Source organism: Cupressus sempervirens, chromosome 4 (assembly GCF_028749045.1).
Source record: "Cupressus sempervirens isolate cs-2001-9-10 chromosome 4, ASM2874904v1, whole genome shotgun sequence".
Taxonomy (NCBI): Eukaryota; Viridiplantae; Streptophyta; class Pinopsida; order Cupressales; family Cupressaceae; genus Cupressus; species Cupressus sempervirens.
This window is the reverse complement of record NC_143121.1, coordinates 661,025,192-661,036,173: the sequence shown is the minus strand read 5'-3', so window position 1 is coordinate 661,036,173 and position 10,982 is coordinate 661,025,192.

The following is a 10,982-nucleotide window of genomic DNA, read 5'->3' as shown; positions in this document are numbered from 1 at the left end:
CTAGAATTCCACCTACACAATATCCACAACCTTCTACAACTTCCATAATCTTCTACAATATCCACAACTTTCTACAATATTCATAACTTTCTAGAATTCCACTAACACACCTCGATAAATGGAATGACAACCATTTTTTTTAAAAAAAAATTTAACTTTTTTAGTACGCCACCTATGCACCTCGAAAATAGAAATCCCCTTTTCCTTTCTTTTCTCTTTTTTCCCCTTTTTATTTTTTTTATTATTTATCCTCTAATTTTTGTCACTTTCTCTCTACTCCAGATTTTTTTTTTTTTTTCCCAATTTTTTTTTTTTAACAATAATTTTCCCATGTAAGATGCTCCTGCATCAGACTCCCCCGGTAGATAGAAAAGTGTGTCCCACACTTTGACACCAAAAAAGAAAGATCTACCACCATCTTCATCTTCACCAAAGGTTTCCACCTCAACGAGGACAAGAAAACCACCATGCAAATCTTCCACATTTGCATTATTCTATCAAACACCAGAATCTCAACCATCCAATTAGCATGCTCACTCCTAGGAACAAACTGAAAATAATTCTTCATCAACAAACCCTCATTCACATCAACAACTAGTGAATCCACACCAGTAGCAACAAACCTCGCATTAGCAACAACAAACTCCATATCAGCACCAACATGTAGATCTCCATCAATATATGCCAAACCAGCAATATCATTGCTCACAACAAGATGCTCTGCAATACATAACTCACCTCCAACAACCGGATCATCCACAACCAAGTGCTTTGCAACATACAAGTCACCGCCAACATCAACTAGATCATCCACGACCAAATGCTCTGTAGTCTCCATGTCAAACTCAACCAACTGATCATGAAAACCAACGTCTATCCCAACATCAACAACGTTAGGAATATCTTTAGCAACAACCTCTAGTTGCTCTGCAGGTTCTGCATCAAACTCCACAAACTGATCAACAAAACCATCCTCTTCCACCTTAACCTTCTTAGCTTGATCAGCCAATCTAGCATCCAACCGAGAAATCATCTTAGAAAAATTCCTCTCCACTATATCATGGATTTTCGCAATCATCTTAGGGTCCAATCCTCTTGGAGCCATCTCCCAAGATCTTCGTAAACCCTTTGCAACAAATCCTTTCCACGCTCCTTGTGTCAACCTTGAATTGTTTGCAAGTCAGATCGCAACCTGCCACCTCGCACGAACAATCAGAACCACATCACAAGTCTAGGACAACAGATCTACAATCCACAAGCTCTCTACGATCATGCCTCAACAAGTTCAAACTTTCATCTCCGCATCCATCAATCAATATGCATGTCCTCCCAAGGTCCTAGTGCAAACTGCCTCAGCTTCGGCAATCTGTTTACATGCTCAGGAACTCCCACTCTAATAAACTTCACCCAACCAAGGTCCTGGTACAAACTGTCGCACACTTCGACAATCTGCTTGTACACTCAGGAACTCCTGCTCTGATACCACTTGATGAAGTACGGCTCTGATACCACTGACAAAGGGCCTACTCTGATACCACTAATGAAGGTACGCACTACCCTTACCAACTCATAACCAAAAATGCCACAAAATGGAGACAAGAAATGACAAAATACTTCCCAAGCAATTTTACTTGAAAATCCTTAGCAATTACAATAACATTTCTACAAGATCTCTCAAGATCCAATCCAAACCCAAGCTAGCCCAGATCCACACTCTGGTAGAAACCTTTGAGATCTCAACTTGTGCTCGCAAGCCACCAAGCAACCTTCTTGTTTCTAAACTGCAGCCACTAGCTCTTCTCCAACTTTATCCAAGATCCAAGTGTAAACTGCCTCACGTTTGATGCTCTGTCCACACTCACAAGTCCACCACAATCCTGCTATAAACTACCTCACATTCGGCGCTCTGTTCACAGACTCGGAAAAACTCACTCTTCACTTCCTCCTTCTCTTTCACACCTTGAAGTCTTCCAAGCTTTCCAACTTTCACACATTCAAGCTTTTCCTTCCAAAGCTTTCACCTTCTCGAGCTTCTCCTTCTCAAGCTTCTACTCCTCAAGCTTTCCTTCTCAAGCTTCCACTTCTCAAGCTTCTCCTTCTCGAGCTTAATTTAGAAATGTTCATATGCCTTGCTTAAATAGGCATTTACCATCCAATGCATGACTTATCCACAACCTTCTAGAATTCCACCTACACAATATCCACAACCTTCTACAACTTCCATAACCTTCTACAATATCCACAACTTTCTACAATATTCATAACTTTCTAGAATTCCACCAACACACCTCAATAAATGGAATGACAACCATTTTTTTATTTTATTTTTAACTTTTCTATTACGCCACCTATGCACCTCGAAAATAAAAATCCCCTTTTCCTTTCTTTTCTCCTTTTTTCCCCTTTTTATTTTTTTTTTAATTTCTCCTCCAGATTTGATTTTTTTTTTTTTCCCAATTTCTTTTTTCAATTTTTTTTTTTTTTTTACACAATAATTTTCCCATGTAAGATGCTCCTGCATCATCTGATAATGATTGACATTGTATTGTCCTAGTTGACCTTCAAAGTATGCAATACTTATGTTTTAATTTTAATCTGGGCCACCAAATTCACCATATTATCAGCAATGGATAAATGTTGATCCTTTACAAGATCCTTAGCAGTGTGTATGTGTCTTTGCATGACTTCCATATGAGGTAGCAACCTTGTTTGAATTTCATTCACCTCATTTCTTATGTGGCACTCTTCTTGCAATAGTTTTGACTCCTTCCCTTTAAGAATTTGATTTGTGAATAGTAAATTGAATTGGAGGTGGGGTCCATGCTCAACTCTTTACTATCCTTCTTTAACTTTCCATCAATTTTATCCATTTTGTCTCTTATATATTTGCATTAAGAGCAAATATCATCACACAACTTTGCAAAGTGTTCAAATATTCTAGCTCAATGACAAGAGTGGAAAGTTCAACTTGCTTGATAGCAATCTCACTAGATACTTTCTCCATCACTCTATTGTCATATTTTCTTTCTACCCTTTGCATCAATTTCTCTTGAATATCTACATCTAGATCATTGACTTTCTCCACAATTTTGATCAATTGCTCAATAGTATCAGACTCCCTCTGAATCTCAGTCTCCCTCTAAGTCTGATATCAATCTTCCTTTTCCTTAATAGAAGGGTGCTCAAAACTCAATAGTCCTTCGGTATGTCTCACTACCCGAGGTCCCAATAGACCTTTGATATATCTAGGTACTAAAAATAAGTGACTTTGGATTATCAAAGTCCCTTATTTTTTTTGTTCAGAGATTGACACTTCATTCACGTGGTATATGTCCTTCGTTTAGTTTATGACCTGGTGATGACTTTCTGTCTTAAGAACTCCACTTGGGGATTAAGCGCTTGTTCCCTCTATTATGTTTTTCCTCCGCGCTTGTCTGATCCTTCGCAGATAATTATCCTTTGGCCAACCTATTCTATGCACCATTTGTCAGGGTCTTCTCCTTCATGGCAGGTGAAGATAGAGAGTTCACGTCTTTGTCTATATTCATTGGCAATAATAACGGTTTGTTCATATATGGTGCCTTCATACATATTGTTTGCATCCCTTATAATAAGCCCTTTAGCAATCTGTTGGTTCTCCTGAGATGAGGTGATAAAAGGTGGAAACTCGTATTATTTCCCATAATATTCTATGTGAATGCCACATTACAGGCTTGAAGACATTCGTTAATGATATTAGGAGTATGAGTACCAAATTCTGGCCAGCCATCAGCTGCGAGACTCCTCAAAATACAGCCCAAGGTTTCATATGCATCTAAAGATCATGACATCGATATCCAACTCTAAGAGCTTCCCTTTCAAGGGGAATCGAAGGATTACCTCCCAACGTCGAGAAAATGGATTCCCTACCATACAATCTCATGTTTCTCCTCGTTCATAACTGTGAGTAGCTCAAACGACCCTTCGAGAACCTTGAGAGATCCACAGGGCGACATTCATGACAATGGGTGGTGCCTTTGGGCCCACTGTCTATTATTCTTTCTCGATGAATCTCCCCCACAAGAAAATAAATTCTCATACGTTTTCTCCCCCATGTCACTTCATATTTCTCAGCTCCCATTGAGGCTCAGGCTGACGGATGACACGGACCCATGGTGTCTTCTTTTTCTTTTCCCAATCTAGCTACCTAAGATCTGCGCCTGTTGACTAAAATAAAATAAGACAAAGGTACTTGGTTTGATTGTTTTCTCCTGGTGATATCTTACAAGTATCCTCTAATGCCTGTAACACTCCTTAACATGTAAACTGTTCAATTTAATCTTGTTTGAGATTCCTCCTCTTGAACTTATCTTTGATCCAAAGCTAGGATCTTCCTTAAGAGGTAAAGCTTTCTTCAAACGAACCTGCTCTGATATCATTTTGGTTTTAATAAGATCGCTGCAGATGTAATTGAATTGTCTTCTTGGTATATTCTTTTCGAAGACAATGATCTTATATTTATATTAGAGAAAGGGTCAAGAGTAGACTTGTCCATGAAAGAACATGTCCATTCATTAACATAATGATAATTATATATTTCATTGTATTAAATTTTCTAATATAATAACAATATGTAATTTCTCACATAAGTGTGTGTGTGTGTCTATATATATATATATATATATCACATTATAATAAACTCATGTCAAATATAACAAGTATATATGAATTATATCTCATATATAATCATATATATTCATAGGCTTACCCAACTGAAGCTACCAAACATCAACAGGCTACTATAACTTCATCAATGTTAACCTCGTAAGGTAGAGGTATCAACAATGCAACCCTAGGTAAAACTGCTTGTGCATAGGTATAATTTATATCTACCAAGAAGAATATATCATCATAGTATTGCTCTACTAGAGATTGTGGTATCCTAGTCATATTCCTCATTTTTCTCTTAAATTCCTCAAAATAGCCATCCATAATGGTTTCAAAATAATCACCAATTTGACTTATGAATTCATTGATCTGCAAGGTAACATGTCTTGACTTATCCCAAACAACATTACCGATAGTAGAAAATGTATTTTGCACATAAAATAAAATGAAAATTATCAAAGAACCAAACTTACATAAACTATTATTTTCTTTCCTTACACTCTCTAGATTCTCTACTAATTGGCTGAGTTGGAGTTCAGCTAGAAATCATAACTGTGATCCTTCTTTATAATTTTCCAACCCAAGTCTACTGCGACACATGGCACACTATCCGGTCAGCTTGATTGGTAAAATTAATGGGAAATAAATATGATAGTGAATTAAATTTATGCATCTTCAATGGTGGAAATATTCATTCAACTATTATTCAATTTAGTTGATGTATTGATTTCAATAGCTTCTCTTCCTTGGCATTTAAGGTTTTAGCCCTATCTGTAATATGTTATCCAATAACATGATGAATGATCTACTTCGTGATCTTCACTAGTCCATTCTCCAACCATAGCAACATGTTGTGGACATGTCTCAAAATGATTTGTATCCATTCAATCATGAAATTTATTGGGAAATATAGGGCATGAGTTAACCCTTTCTCGGCCACAATCTTATGTTCTTCCTTCAATTGAACATTCTCACACAACTTATGATATGTGGCTCTTACCTCAAAATCTACTACCTCTCCTATCTTGCACATGTAGCATGATCTCATATCATGAATCATAATCACTCTAGGAGGAATAGATGATAGGGTACCTGATGATTCACCCTTCATCACGATCTTAGGATATGCCCAAAATTTTGGTGGGGGACATGCATCATTCTTGACTAATTGTGTTTTACTAACTTATAAATCCATCTTCTTCTCAATTGTGATTGAACTTGTTGCCATTTCTTCGATCTAAGGTTTGAACAAACACTTATTTGTAACTCGGCCTCAACAATCTTCTTACAACCCACTTCAGTAGTTGAAGACACACATAAAAATCCAATACAAACTTGCTCAAATGCTCAGGAAGTTCTTCCTCTCTATTTTCTTTGTGATAACTTGAATGCAAGGTGTACAAAATGATTCTCAAAATTTTATATATAGTGAAGAAATTTAAAGTTTGGGCCTCTTCAATATTTTGTACATATAGTGGGTGAGATACAGTTACCTTGGCCATTTATGTGAAACTCAAATATTACACTTCCACACTCCATTCACTCGTTCAACACCACATCTTAGTCATAACTGACATTTTGGCTCGGTCTCTTCAAGACTCCAAATTGACAGTGGATCATTACCAAATTTTTAACTCAGTACCAAAATTCATTTCTCAATTCAAATCTCATAACTATATGTATGCATCTTACTATCATGATGATTTGGACCTTTATCAAAAAAAATCTTAGGAACTAACATATGATTTAAGAATCTTAAATTTAGTTCCATACATAGTCGTGTGCTTAGTTTGAGGTTGGGAATCACCTAATCCATTGGATTGGGTGATCAAAACTTCACCATTTCAACTATTGCCTTCTTCAATTTTCTTTTTCCAAGTTTGATTTATTTGGCTTCTCACTTCTTCAATATTGACCTTTGATTTTTCATTGTTCTCTTCAACATTAGGTGTTAGTGCTTGGTTCATATAGTCTCTTCTTAGGTGATTGACCTTTTGAAAATTGAAATATACTGGTCCAAAATTCCTCTAGTTTCTTAATCTACCTCTAAGATGTATCCTTACACCTTTTTTTGCAACATGTCCATACTTTCCACAAAATTGACATTTGATCCAAGTATTGTAATTCCAATTTATGGTATTACCTTTCCTAGGTGATTTCTTGACCTTTATGTGTCCAATTGTTCTTTTCTTTTGATATACAATCTTCTATCTTATGACCATACTTCTAACATGTGTGACAATACCATTCAAACCTAGTTGTAGCTTGTGTCTTAAAAGCTTTTGATTTGCATTCATGTGCTTGAATCCTATTCTTGTTACAATTGAAACAATTACCATTGAATTTGGATTTAGGATTTGACTTACCAATTTTTCTCTTACAAATGTTTGTTGTATACCGTATTTTTCCACAATGATAGCATGTAGGCTTATTTTTCTTGGCATTCATTTGTTCTCCATGCTTTGATGATTATCCTTTCTCAATTGATTATATGAACTCAGTATAACCTAGTCCAGTGGTATCATGGGGTCTCCTTTGTTCTCTCAGTTGTTTATCAAGTTGTCTCATAGCTTCTCTAGATATGTTCATTATTTCCATGATTTATTTCTCACCTCTCAATTTCGCTTTCAGTTGATTGTTCTCATATCTCATATTTCAATCTCTTTCACCTTCTTGTAAATCTAATGATTTGCACTTAATAACTGATTGACCATGTCAAATTGATTATGAGTCGACTTTCGTACCTCATTGATTCTCTCATCAAGACTTGTAGCCATCTGCCTTTTGTCTTCTTCATCCATTTTCTTGTGTCCAATCATTTCACATAGTCTTATTGATTGTATTTCATGTTCTCTTTTTAGTGCTCTTACTTATTCATTCAGGATGTTGTTCTTCTACAATAAATCTTCCATCGATGTATCAGTTTCATTGGATCTTCCTTCATCACATAAGTCTTCAATGGTTTCTTCTCTATATTGGGTGTCATTTTGTTGAATTACCATCTCCTTCCTTATATTTAGGGATTACTTCAGTTCCTTATTTTTAGCCTTGAATTTCTCAAATGCAAGCTACAAACCAATCTATTTATTCTCAATAACCTTTTCAACTTGTAGGCTTCCATCTCCAAGGCCTTTAACTCTCAAGTGGTTAGACTTCTGCTTAGAGAACTAGGCTCTGATACAAATTGTTGGAAATATAATAGGGAAATTAAAATGTTGAGAGGGGGGTGAATCAAGATCTTCAAAAAAAATTTAAAACTTCAAACATAAGCCATATTTGACATCTTCACCATAAACCCTTATCTTAACACAACCATTTATCAAATTGAACATTTACTACAATGTAATATTAGATCTAGCATCTAATAACATGAGTAAAACATATATGCAATGAATCAACACATAACACACATATTTTGTAACACAAAAACCCTCCAAGGTGAAGGTAAAGCTGCAATAGGGATGACAACCACAAAATCTTCATTACTATAACAATAAATTGTGCATGTCAAGGCTACAAATTTGATCACTTATGATGATCTACCCTATGAGGGATCTTCCTTGTTAAAAGCTTACAAGACTTATTCAATTTAGTTTGATTAAAGGATTTCAACTACACAATTAAGTGAGCACTCTATTAACATATTTACGTAGGTCTGTTAGGACCACTCTATTAATAGATTTAACCTGAGACACCTATTAAAATAAATTAGAACCTTGATCTTTTGATCTACACTTGAATGTTGATTACAGATCACCTCTTTCCAATCTGATATTACCTCTTTATGATAGATATACTTTATCTCCTATATGCACTTCTCAGTTGCCTCACTACTTCTCAACACTTAACTTCACTGAATTCACCTTCAACTTCACATCCAAACATCTAACTCACAACCTCTTGAATTAGGTCTAAAATCCTCTTTTAAATAGCTATTTGGTGAAGCTTCTGGATCATGATCAATGATTTAGGTTCATCTTTTTTGTCAATTAGTCCTGATTTTATGATTGTTTAATCACCTCACATAGGGATTAAGGATCCTTAATTATTATTGATCCCTGAGCCAGGTTGTCTATTAGTGTCCAACACTTAGTCATTCACAAGGAAGGATTATTCAGTCATCACTGTGATTGAGTCATAAATATTCCAAGTAATTCGTCGAGCAATAGTTGTTGTCGAGTGAGCTAATGGTTTCTGAGTACTCCAATGATTGTCGATCTTCTCAAAGACAACAATTATTATCGAGTGATATAGAAAGGACAAGATATTCAGTTCACACTAGTACATTTGGGTTCCAATTTTTACCTAATTTTTTTACGACGAGCCAATCTGGCTTGTCAATTTCATTTTTTTTTAATGTGATCCCAAAAACGTCAAAATTTTGACACGAATTAAGTTTGTTTTCAAAATTTCAATGACACTTAAGTACTTTTGTCAAGACTTCAACGTTGACAAGATATAAAGAAAGAAAAAGAAAAGTGAAACTTCATTTTATTTTGATGCAGCAAATTTTGAGCACATAGGAGGGTTGAAGGGGAACCACTTCTTATCAGTGTTTTTGAAGGTAATTTTTGTTTGATTGTGTTAATAAATTATGCTTGATAGAATCAATGCATAGAATAAGTATTCTTGTGTTTGAATGAACCCAATTCGTGGACATTACAATTAATCATAGTCTCTCAAATTTTCCTCGTGATCATTTATGTCATATCCCTCTAGCCTAATCACTTTCTCCTTTAGCTACATATGGTAGATGGAGATCACCATATTCTCCCTTAGACCTCCTACTACACGGATCTTAAACAATCAACCATGATACAGAATAATCTCAAAAAGGCAGAAAAAAGTCATATTCAAAACTACAAGGCACTCGATTCTTCATTATCTCCATCACAGAGAACATAGTACCTCAAGGATGCCACATAAGGAGCATCACACAAAGGCTAAAGCATAGAAGAGGAATCCCCAACCCCCTCAGATCCCCCTCAGTTTAACCATTCCCCATAAAATTGAAGGGATGTGGGTAGTTCTCACACTAAACTAGCTCCCCCACTTTGTATCTAGCCAAACAAATTCCATTGGGAAGTTCCCTAACCCTCTATCTCCATTATGAAAATCAAAATCAACAACCCTCGAGAAATATTTTAAACACATCCCATGCTAACATTGCAGGAATAAATACTTGCACTCCAAAAAATAGGGCTTTAGCCAGCTCTTTCAAACTATTGACTCATTGGAATGGGGAGGTTACAACTAATCTGGTAAAATGGTGGAATCAAGAATTCCTAGACTAGGTAAGTATATCTCACATTGCATGTGGTTTTTTCTATATAGAATATCCTACGGAAGCCCTTAGATGTTATTCAGGAAGCAAGAATTATATTTGATGGCTTTCCCATTCAATTCATGTAATTTCCCCACAAATTCAACCCGCATGAAACATGAATGTGAAGAAGGAAGACATGGTATAACTTAGGACCTCTCCCGGATGCTTTGGTCAACCTCAAAAATCTACAATACATCAAAAACTACTTTGGATCATTCATGGGTTTTGAGAAACCTACCCTCCCTCATGAAGATGTTTATTCATCTAGATTCTTCTCAAGTAGCATTTAATTCAAATTAAAAATGATTAGTAATTGAGTCTAATCAAGTGCTTGAGTCTAATTTTGAGTCTAATTTGTCATTGAAAACTTCTTGAAAAAGTAAACAAAAAAGTGTGTTTTGACCAAATTCATGCATTTTTATGTTTATTAGGAGTCTTCTATGTTTTGATATGCATTTGTAGGCATTTGAAGTCATTTAGAGTGAGAATCAATAAAAGTTGCAAAATTGACAAAAAAAAAGTTGTCGTGCAACAATCTTTGTTGCTGAGCAACTTTTTCCTACTCACTCTAAATGCCTTCAAATGCCTACAAATGCATGTCAAAACATAGAAGACTCCTAATAAACACAAAAATGCATGATTTTGGTCAAACCCTAGCGTTGACCAATGTTGACTAACCCAGATCTTGACCAACAGTTATGATTGAGACATCATAATTGTTCAATGCTACTTTCATTCTCCTCCATTTGTAGTTAATATTCTTGGTATATAAATGAGTTATTTAAAGTTTAAACACATTGCAAAAAAAGCCATTTATGTTCTCTCAATCAGACAAGAAAAGCATATAATAAGAAAATTTTCAGGCAAACATGCATATAATAAGAAAGTTTAGACGCATAGTTCCATTATCTATAGGAATTCTTAATGATATTGTACAATCGATCTAAATATTCAATGTACAAAAGTAACACAATTGTGAATCTCAAAGGCTTTAATTGTATCCTTAGCA